Source organism: Bufo bufo, chromosome 8 (genome assembly GCF_905171765.1).
Source record: "Bufo bufo chromosome 8, aBufBuf1.1, whole genome shotgun sequence".
NCBI classification, from domain to species: Eukaryota; Metazoa; Chordata; class Amphibia; order Anura; family Bufonidae; genus Bufo; species Bufo bufo.
The window spans coordinates 96752937-96764713 of NC_053396.1; positions in this window are offsets into that span (position 1 = coordinate 96752937).

Below are 11777 nucleotides of genomic sequence, written 5' to 3' on the forward strand. Positions count from 1 at the left end.
GTTTTCACAAAGTTTGCTGCTAAACTGCTTTTAGATCTTTGTTTCCGTTGTTTCTGTGATGTAGTGAAATATAATTACACGCACTTCATACGTTTCAAAGGCTTTTTATCGACAATTACATGACATTTATGCAAAGAGTCAGTATTTGCAGTGTTGGCCCTTTTTTTTCAGGACCTCTGCAATTCGACTGGGCATGCTCTCAATCAACTTCTGGGCCAATTCCTGACTGATAGCAACCCATTCTTTCATAATCACTTCTTGGAGTTTGTCAGAATTAGTGGGTTTTTGTTTGTCCTCCCGCCTCTTGAGGATTGACCACAAGTTCTCAATTGGATTAAGATCTGGGGAGTTTCCAGGCCATGGACCCAAAATGTCAATATTTTGGTCCCCGAGCCACTTAGTTATCACTTCTGCCTTATGGCATGGTGCTCCATCATGCTGGAAAATGCATTGTTCTTCACCAAACTGTTGTTGGATTGTTGGAAGAAGTTGCTGTTGGAGGGTGTTTTGGTACCATTCTTTATTCATGGCTGTGTTTTTGGGCAAAATTGTGAGTGAGCCCACTCCCTTGGATGAGAAGCAACCCCACACATGAATGGTCTCAGGATGCTTTACTGTTGGCATGACACAGGACTGATGGTAGCGCTCACCTTTTCTTCTCCGGACAAGCCTTTTTCCAGATGCCCCAAACAATCGGATAGAGGCTTCATCGGAGAATATGACTTTGCCCCAGTCCTCAGCAGTCCATTCACCATACTTTCTGCAGAAGATCAATCTGTCCCTGATGTTTTTTTGGGAGAGAAGTGGCTTCTTTGCTGCCCTTCTTGACACCAGGCCATCTTCCAAAAGTCTTCGACTCACTGTGCGTGCAGATGCGCTCACACCTGCCTGCTGCCATTCCTGAGCAAGCTCTGCACTGGTGGCACTCCGATCCCGCAGCTGAATCCTCTTTAGGAGACGATCCTAGCGCTTTCTGGACTTTCTTGGACGCCTTGAAGCCTTCTTAACAAGAATTGAACCTCTTTCCTTGAAGTTCTTGATGATCCTATAAATTGTTGATTGAGGTGCAATCTTAGTAGCCACAATATCCTTGCTTGTGAAGCCATTTTTATGCAACACAATGATGGCTGCACGCGTTTCTTTGCAGGTCACCATGGTTAACAATGGAAGAACAATGATTTCAAGCATCACCCTCCTTTTAACATGTCAAATCTGCCATTTTAACCCAATCAGCCTGACATAATGATCTCCAGCCTTGTGCTCGTCAACATTCTCACCTGAGTTAACAAGACGATTACTGAAATGATCTCAGCAGGTCCTTTAATGACAGCAATGAAATGCAGTGGAAAGGTTTTTTTGGGATTAAGTAAATTTTCATGGCAAAGAAGGACTATGCAATTTATCTCATCACTCTGCGTAACATTCTGGAGTATATGCAAATTGCTATTATAAAAACTTAAGCAGCAACTTTTCCAATTTCCAATATTTATGTAATTCTCAAAACTTTTGGCCACGACTGTACATGTCTATTCTGAACAAGGTACAGACAAGTCCTGTGGGATCCATGCCTGGTTCATTTTAATGAACGTGAGTTTGTCCACATTTGCTGTGGACAGGCGGCTGCGCTTGTCTGTGATAATGCCCCCTGCCGTGCTAAACACACGTTCCAACAATACACTGGCTGCAGGGCAGGCCAGCACCTCCAAGGCGTAAAGGGCAAGCTCAGGCCATGTTCCCAATTTTGGAGACCCAGAAGTTGAAGGGGGCAGACCCGTCATTCAGTACGTGTAGGCGTGTGCACACATACTGCTCCACCATGTTGCTGAAATGCTGCCTCCTGCTAAGACGTTTCATATAAGCTGGTGGTGCTGGTTGTTGTGGCGTGCTGACAAAGCTTTTCCACATTTCGGCCATGCTAAGCCTGCCTTCTGAGGTGCTGGTGGTGCCCCAGGTGCATTGGCGACCTCTTCCTCCTCCCCTGCCTTCGCCTTGTGCTTCCACTGTGCCCCCGCTGTCAGGTGGGAATGCCACCAGCAGTACGTCTACCAGCGCGCGCTTGTACTCACGCATCTTACGATCACGCTCCAGTGACGGAATTAAGGACGGTACGTTGTCATTGTAACGGGGATACAGCAGCATGGCCACCCAGTAATCAGCACAAGTTAGAATGTGGGCAACTCCGCGGTCATTGCGGAGACACTGCCGCATGTAATCGCTCATGCGTGCCAGGCTGCCCAGAGGCAACGAAAAGCTGTCCTCTGTGGGAGGTGTATCGTCTGTGTCCTCTGTATCCCCCCAGCCACGCACCAGTGATGGCGATGAGCTGGTTTGGGTGCCACCCTGCTGTGAACACGGTTCCTCTTCCTCCATCTCCTCATCCTCCAGAACTGTGCCCTAGCTGGACAATTGTGTACCTGGCGTTTGTGGGTGCAGGAACCCACCCTCGGAGCCACTTGTGAATGAATGGCCGGAAACCCTATGAAATTATCCCTCTTCCTCCTCCTCCTCCTCCTCCTCCTGTGCCACATCCTCTTCCATCATCGCCAGAAGTGTTTTTTCAAGGAGGCATAGAAGTGGAATAGTAATGCTGAGAACTGCGTTATCGGCACTGGCCATGATGGTGGAGTACTCGAAACAGCACAACAAGGAACACAGGTCTCGCAGAGGTGTCTACTGCACTGCAGCTCGTGCTTTGCACTTAGATGCCTGGTCATGCAGGGTGTGCTCAGGTTGAGAACGTTTATGCCTCGCTTCAGGCTCTGATTGCACAGTGTGAAAACCACTCGTGTCTTGTCGTCAGCACATTGTCTGAAGAACTGCCACGCCAGGGAACTCCTTGGAGCTGGCTTTGGTGTGCTCGGTCCCTTGCTGCGGTGGGCAGTAGCAGGCATACTGTCTAGGGGACAGCTGCTCCTCCTTTGCACCCTCTTCTGCTGTGCTGGTGGCTCTGTGCGACCACCGCCCTTTTCCTCCGAACTACACAGGTCACTCGCATGACCTTGATTCCATGTGGGGTCGAGGACCTCATCGTCCTCCACATCATCTTCCACCCAGTCTTCACCCCTTCCCTCCTTGTCGGTCTGCACACTTTCGAAAGCCACAGCAGTTGGCACCTGTGTTTCGTCATCATCTGGGACATACTGTACTTGTTCAGGCCTTACCATTCGTAGAGCTGCATTAGGCCCGACCAAAAAACGCTGAAGGTTCTGTCGCCTACTCGCACCTGAGGAAGGTGTTTCACTTGTGCATATAGTTGGCACAGATCGACCACATCCTCTCCCTGCAACAGGAGCCCCAACAGCAGCACCATGACCGGGGCCACGTCCCTTACTTGACGTTCTCCTCATATTTCTCAAATTTAGGATCTTGCCCAAAATGGGTGTTTTTTTAATAACAGAATATAACAGCAGTATCTAACGCGTGTATCTCACACTGACAGATGCAGCCAAGGCCGCAAATTAAGTTTTTTGCCCAAAATGGGTGTTTTTTTAAAAACAGAACAGAACAGCAGTATCTAAAGGGTATATCTCACAATGACAGATGCAGCAAAGGCTGCAAAATTAAGTATTTTGCCCAAAATGGGTGTTTTTTTTATAACAGAATAGAACAGCAGTATCTAACGCGTGTATATAACACTGACAGATGCAGCAAAGACCGCAGATTTATTATTTTGCCCAAAATGGGTGTTTTTTTTAATAACAGAATAGAACACCAGTATCTAATGCGTGTATCTCACACTGACAGCTTAAGGATAGGCCCTTAATGTAGGGTATTGCCAAAAATGTTTTTTTTTTTATTAAACCCAGAATATTATTGCAGTATTTCAAGCTTGAATGTCACACTAACAAATGCAGCATAGGCCCCAGATGTAGGGGATTGCCAAAATTTTTTGTTTTTTTAAACTCAGAATATTATTGCAGTATTTCAAGCTTGTATCTCACACTGACAGATGCAGCATAGGCTGCAAAATTAAATATTTTGCACAAAATGGGTGTTTTTTTAATAACAGAATAGAACACCAGTGTAACGGGGTTCCAAAGGTGCACTCGGTCCCCCATTGCCCGCAGAACTGTTGCTTAGTTTTGGGAATGAGGATCTGTGTTTGACCTCATTCCCAGGGCGGCTTTACTGCTGGGTGGCTCCCTGCTCCTAAGTCTGCCTTGAGCGCCGAGCTGATCACTCGGTGCTCAACTGGTTGGTCTGTCGGTCATGTGACGCTGGCCACGTCACATGACCCTCACTCCCCACTATAAATACAGGCAGCCTGCTAGCCACAGGTTGCCTGTTAATTTCTAGGTTCCTGGCTATTTGTTGGGCTACTGAATACTCACCTGATTCCGTTCCCTGACGATCCTTTTGCCTGCTCCTCCTGTACTGCGCATCCGTCCTGGTATTGTGACCTCGGCTCCCACCTGACTACTCTCTTAGGACTCCTCTTGTACTTCTCTACTCTCCTGGTATTTGGCCTCGGCTTCTCCTGACCATTCTTTGCTTAACCCTTTGTACTGCGTAGCTCTCTTGGTTCTGACCCGGTCCGTTCATGTTCCGTATTTTGTCTTGTCTGTCTTCCCTGCACGTATCCTAAGTTAGGGACTGTCGTCCAGTTGTCCCCTGTCATCAGGACTCGTGAGGCAAGTAGGCAGGGCCAGGGGTGAGGGTGGAGCGCAGTGGTCACTATCCTTCCCCCTGTGTGTGTGTGGATGTGACCGTTACAGATTAACAGGCCCAATAACCACTGTATCATGAATCCTCTTACTACCCTGACTGACCATGTCTCTAACTTGACACAGAGGGTACAGGAGCTAGGAGAGAAACTCAGTTCTTGTGAGTTAGGGCAAGGTTCTTCCACTCCTCTGTCCAGGCTCGGACTGGCCCACAGGGGTGCAGGGGAATCCCCCGGTGGGCCCCTGAGCAAGGTTGGCCCCTAGTCTCCCACCCCCTGCACAAGTGGCACATAACACATTAGATTTAGTACACTACATACATATATTCAATTTACAGCACATCAACCAGCTTATGTTCATATAAAAAACTTGTTAGATTATTTATTATATTTGAATGTATCCGTACGGTGGGCCCCCAAAATAAATTTTACTAGTGGTCCCTAGGTACCCCAGTCCGACACTGCCTCTGTCCTCTAGTCCACATTTTGAACCCCAGATCAAGCTCCCAGAACCCTTTTCTGGAGACCGGAAGAGGTTTCTCTCCTTTAAGGAGAATTGCAAACTCTACTTCCGTTTGTGCCTCGTGTCCTCCGGTCCCGAGAGCCAACGCGTGGGGATTATCATTTCTCTACTACAGGGTGATCCCCAGGACTGGGCATTTTCGTTACCTCCTGGGGCCAGTTGTCTAACTTCTGTGGAGGTTTTTTTTCAGGCCCTGGGTACCCTCTATGACGAACCAGACAGGGCCCTGGTAGCCGAGACGGCTCTTAGGGCACTGGTTCAGGGCCATCTCCCTGCGGAGGAGTATTGCACCCAATTCAGACGGTGGTGTGTCCTCTCAGGATGGAATGAACCAGCCCTGAAGAGTCAGTTTAGGTCTGGTCTATCTGATAATTTAAAAGATCTATTGGTCAATTACCAAATTCCTGAGACCTTAGAGGAGATGATGATCCTAATTGTCCGACTTGACAGACGAGTTAGAGAGAGACGACAAGAACGACAGTTCTGTTCTCAGATGGTGGTCCAGCCAGAGGCCTTTTCCAGGGACAAAACTGAGGTCTCTACCAAGGAACCCATGCAGGTTGGCATGACCCGGGGTAATCTTTCGTCGCAGATGCGGAGAGTGTTTCTACTGTGGAGATCCTGGCCATTGGATCAACAAGTGTCCTAAGAGGGTCCTCTCTGACAAGTCTCCTAAGGCAAGACAACCTAAAGACCAGGTACACCCTGATTTTTCTAAAGGTAAGCTTTTGGTACCCATAACAATTTCTCTGGGGGTTAATAAGTGGCCGGGTAAGGCCTTTATTGACTCCGGTTCAGCGGCCAGCTTTATTGACTTTGAGTTTGCTTGTAAATTGGGTATTCCAATGTTTGCTTTACCTACACCTATCCATGTCATGGCTATTGATGCTACTCCCCTGATTGGTGGTACGGTGAGGTCATGTACCTCTGAAATTTCTCTGTCCGTGGGTGTGTGCCACTCTGAGAGATGTTCTCTTCTAGTCCTGGAGAACCTACCGGTTTAGGTGGTACTAGGGTTGCCTTGGCTCCGTTTACATAACCCCACAATTGATTGGTCCAAAGGAGAGTTGGTGAAATGGGGACCTAAGTGTGACTCATGCTTGTCCGTGGTCCAGGCTGGGGTTTCAGTAAGGTCTAATACATTACCCTCTGTTATTAAGGAATATTCTGATGTGTTCTCGTCCCTTACTCCAGAGGTTCTACCCCCCCCATAGACCTTATGATTGCGCCATAGAGCTAATTGAGGGTGCCGAATTTCCTAAAGGTCGAATTTATAATCTTTCAGGACCCGAACGCAAGGCTATGGAAGATTATATTAAGGAGAGCCTTGCTAAAGGGCATATTAGACCTTCTGTCTCTCCTATGGGAGCAGGGTTTTTCTTTGTTAAAAAGAAGGATGGTGGTCTTAGGCCTTGTATTGATTACCGGAGATTAAATAAAATCACTGTCCAAAATAGATACTCTCTCCCATTGATTCTGGATTTATTTAACCAGGTTTTGGGGGCAACCTGGTTTTCCAAGATTGACCTGAAAGGGGCATACAATCTAATCCGAATCAAGGAGGGAGACGAATGGAAGACAGCGTTCAATACTCCGATAGGACACTTTGAATATCAGGTGATGCCTTTTGGACTCAGCAATGCCCCAGCTGTGTTCCAAAACTTAATGAACGATATTCTTAGGGAGTTCTTAGGTAAATTTATTATTGTCTTGACGACATTTTGATATTCTCTCCTGATTTCGAATCTCATGTGTCCCATGTCAAACAAGTATTAGAGGTGTTGAGGGAGAACCAGCTATCCGCTAAGCAAGAGAAATGTGTCTTTGGTGTACAGGAGATACTGTTTCTAGGGCATGTTTTGACTCCTCACGCCTTTAAGATGGATCCTGGTAAGGTTTTAGCAATTAAGGAATGGGTAAGGCCTTCATCCTTAAAGGCTTTACAACGTTTTTTGGGTTTCGCTAATTACTACCGTAAATTTATCATTAATTTTTCTGTAATTGCTAAACCATTGACCGACCTTACTAAGAAAGGAGCGGATTTGGAGAATTGGTCTACCAAGGCCATTTCTTCATTTGAAACATTAAAAAAGGCATTTAGTAGCGCTCCCATTCTGATCCAGCCTGATCAGGAGAGACCCTTTATTGTGGAGGTGGATGCGTCCGAGGACGGCGCAGGAGCAGTCCTTTCACAAGGTCCTGCTAGCCTCACTAACCTGAGACCGTGTGCCTTCTTCTCTAGGAAATTCTACGACATTGTTTTTCTTGTGAAATTCCCAATAAGTTTGATGTGTCACATGACCCTCTTCCCATTGAAAAAACAAAAGTTGGATTCAAAATGGCCGACTTCAAAATGGCCGCCATGGTCACCACCCATCTTGAAAAGTTTCCCCCCTCACATATACTAATGTGCCACAAACAGGAAGTTAATATCACCAACCATTCCCATTTTATTAAGGTGTATCCATATAAATGGCCCACCCTGTAGATTGAGGCCTGCGATACACTAGCTTCCACCAAATATTGATTAAGGGGTTTGATATACCAGCTTCCAGCAAATATTCATTATTGGGTTCTATATACCTGTTTCCACAAAATACTGATAGAGGGGATTGATATATCGGCTTCCACCAAATATTGATTAAGAGGTTTGATTTACCAGCTTCCAGCAAATACTCATTATTGGGTTCTATATACCTGTTTCCACAAAATACTGATACAGGGTATCGATATACCGACTTCCACCAAATATTGATTGAGGCCTGCGATACACCGACTTCCACCAAATATTGATAAGGGGTTTGATTTACAGGCTTCCAGCAAATACTCATTATTGAGTTCTATATACCTATTTCCACAAAATACTGATAGAGGGTATTGATATAACGGCTTCCACAAAATATTGATTGAGGCCTGCGATATACCTGCTTCCACAAATACTGCTCTTCTATAGGGACTTTGTCACAGGTCATTTTGAAAATGACAGGAAGAGGCAGGCCATTCCACAGGGGTGGTAGGGGTCGGGCAGGTGCACCAGGCTGGAGCCTAAGTGGGAAGTTGGAGAAGGTGCGTGCGATTACATCAAAGGACGCACCAGAGTTGGTTGAGTGGCTCACTCAGTCTTCAGCTTCTGCATCCTCCTCATCTTCTGTATCAGCACCCTCCTCACTCTCTGCTGTGTGCACCCCCAAAGACACCACCACCACCACCATAGCCCCTCCACTCGAATCCCATTCATTCCCAGACTTTATCGATACGCAGCCATTCTTGGCATCGGATGAGGAAGAGGAGGTAGCAACGGCTGCCACCCAGCGGTCTGACGACAGTACCCAGATCAGCTCAAGGAGGGTGGTCCCCGCTGTTGCTGCCTACTCCGAGATCTCGAATGTCAGTGGTGGTGAAGGTAACGATGATGACGTGTCGATGAATGTCACGTGGGTGCCCACAAAAGAGGAAGAGGAGCGGAGTTCAGAGGGAGAGACTGAGCAGCAGTTAGGGAGGAGAAGGAGGAGAAGCAGGCAGAACTCGCAGTGCACAGGAGGCAAAAAGCAGACTGCAAATGTATCTGGAATGAGCCATCCACTATGCACGGTCACATCTGGCGCTCCCAGGATGCCAGCACATGGCTCCGCAGTGTGGGCTTTTTTTAACTTGTCAGCTGCTTACAATAGTGCTGCCTACTGCAGCCTGTGCTGTAAACGCATAAGCCGCGGTAAGCCCAACACTCACCTAGGGACGACCGCCTTAAGAAGGCAACTGGCCTCCAATCACCGAGCCCAGTGGGAGTCAGAACCCACAAAGCCACACTCCCAGCGCTCCACGTCCTGCCTCTTCTCCTTCTCCTCCCATTTGTCCTCCACTCCACCTTCCACTGTGCCGTCGTCGCGTTCATCTGGCAAAAGGCAGCTTCCGTGGCCCAAATGTTCGAACGTAAAAAGTTGATGACCCCGGATAACCCTCTTGCCCAACGGCTTGTTGGAACTGCTAGCCCGCCATCTACTGCTATATAAACTGGTGGACTCGGAGGCCTTTAGAAAATTTGTGGCCATTGGCACTCCGCATAGGAAGGTCCCCGGAAGGAAATATTTCTCCCAGAAGGGCAAGTTTTTCCCAGTGTCGGTGCCAAGATACATCTGACCACAGACACGTGGTCTAACATACATGGGCAGGGAAGGTACATAACTTTCAAGCATGCAACCCGTGGCACCCGTGTGGATTTGGTGTTACCGCCACGGATGGCATGCAGGCCTGCCTCTTCTTCTCCTTCTCCTACTCCATCCTCCGTCTCCTCCTCGGCTGACTCCTCCTTTTCCACTGCTACTGCCTCTTCTGCTGCACTTCCCCCCCCCAGCTCTCCAGAACCTATTCGACGTTCCAGGCGAGACATTGCCATGCTGTGCTGCGGCTGTTGTGCCTGAAAGCCAAGAGCCACACTGGTCCTGCACTCCTTTCAGCTCTGCGGTCACAGGCCGATCAGTGGCTAACCCCTTACTGACGTTCAGCGGCGACACCACTTGTCCATCAGACGTCTGATTTGTGACTGCCCGACGTGCTGGAACTCCACCTTGTATATGCTTGATAGGCTGCTCCAGCAGAAATGTGCTGTTAATGTCTAACTGTACGAACTCTGCGGCAGGACAGGTTCTGGGGAGCTTGTTTTTTTCACTGCGCCAGTGGCTGCTCATGCGCGATGCATGCAGATTTCTGCAGCCATTTGATGAGATCACCAAACTGGTCAGTCGCAGCCAGGACGCCATCAGTGACATCATACCTTACGCCTTCTTTCTGGAGCGTGCATTGCATTGTGTCATTGATCAAGCCGTTGAGGAGCAGGAAGATGAGGAAGTCGCAATGCTGAATGAATTCCCAGGGGGGGGCTACTCCATCTGAGACAAGTTAGGAGGAGTCTGAAGGAGAGTCAGAGGCGGATTGTGCCTGGGGGGAGGAGGAGCAAGAAGAGCAGGCTTTAAACTTTTCTGGGATCCCTGGTGTTGTCCGTGGATGGGGGGAGGAGACCGAGGACGATACTCTCCTGGGCGATGAGCAGGAGACGACCACGTATAATTGAATTTCCTCATGCCAGCCCACACATATCCGCCACCACCCAGAACAAATAATGGTCCCTGTCTAATGTAAATACAACGGCATAAAAGGCCTTTTCTGTCCGGTGAATGCCTTATGTTTGGGGCCACGGAGGAATCCAACACCTGTGACGACTATGTGTTATCGAATTTTTATTGTTTTGTTTTTGTTTTTTTTGTTTTGTTTTTTTTCAAGAGGGGGGATTTGGTTAGCCATGTTTTTAATCCAATTTTATATTTTTAGTTCTTTTAAACATATGTATTTGACATGTATTTGTACTGGCGGCCTGCAGTAAAATTGATATCCAATGACCGTCTAATATACCTCCAGCCACATAATCATTTGTTCTTTTCTGTACGTTAACCCCTTAACGACCCAGGACGAGAATGCTCATCCTAAATCACTGGCACTTAGCGCTAAATGACGAGTGTTCTCGTCCTGCAGTCGTTCCCTCCCCCCCCGCGTGCGGTCTCGCGATCAGCAGCAGAGATTCTGCGGTTACTGACAGCCGGATCCCTGCTGCATCCACCAACATCGGCGATAACGCCGATGCCGGTGGATTAACCCCTCATATGCCGCGGTCAGCGCTGACCGCGGCATATGGGAGGTTTGTGCTCCCTCACCTCATACATAGAGTCCCCGCGCTGCTGTGGCGGGGACTCGATGGTTGCCATGGCAGCCCCAAGCCATTCCAAGGCTTGGGGCCTGGCATGTACGGAGGCCTAGGAGGCCCAGCCCCCAGGCTGGGTCTCCTAGGCAACTGTTAGCGTCTTACAGTGTAAGACACTAACAGTTCAATACAGCATAATACAGATGTATTGTGCTGCATTGAAACAGGGATCAGACCCTGTAATGTTGAAGTCCCAGAGTGGGAAAAATAATAAAGTGAAAAAAAAAGTTCATAAAATTAAAGTTTTACAAAAAAATTAAATGTTTCAAGTAAAAAAAAAACAAAAAACATCCTTTTCCAAAAATAAAGTAAAAAAAATAGGGAAAAGACATAGACATATTAGGAATCGTCGTGTCCGTATCGACCAGCTCTATAAACATATCACAAGACCTGAACACCGTAAAAAATAAAAACTGTGCTAAAAAAAAAAAATTTTTGTCACCTTACATCACAAAAAGTACAACAGCAAGCGATCAAAAAGGCGTATGCCCACCAAAATAGTACTAATCGAACCGTCATCTCATCCCGCAAAAAATGAGCCCCTACCCGAGACAATCGCCCAAAAACTGAAAAAACTATGGCTCTCAGAATATGGAGACACTAAAACATGATTTTTTTTTTTGTTTCAAAAATATTATTGTGTAAAAACCTACATAAATAAAAAAAAAGTATATTAGGTATCGCCGCATCCGTATCGACCGGCTCTATAAAAATATCACATGACCTAACCCCTCAGATGAACACCGTAAAAAATAAAAAATAAAAACTGTGCTAAATAAACCATTTTTTTGTTTCAAAAATGAAATCATTGTGTAAAACTTACATAAATAAAAAAGGTA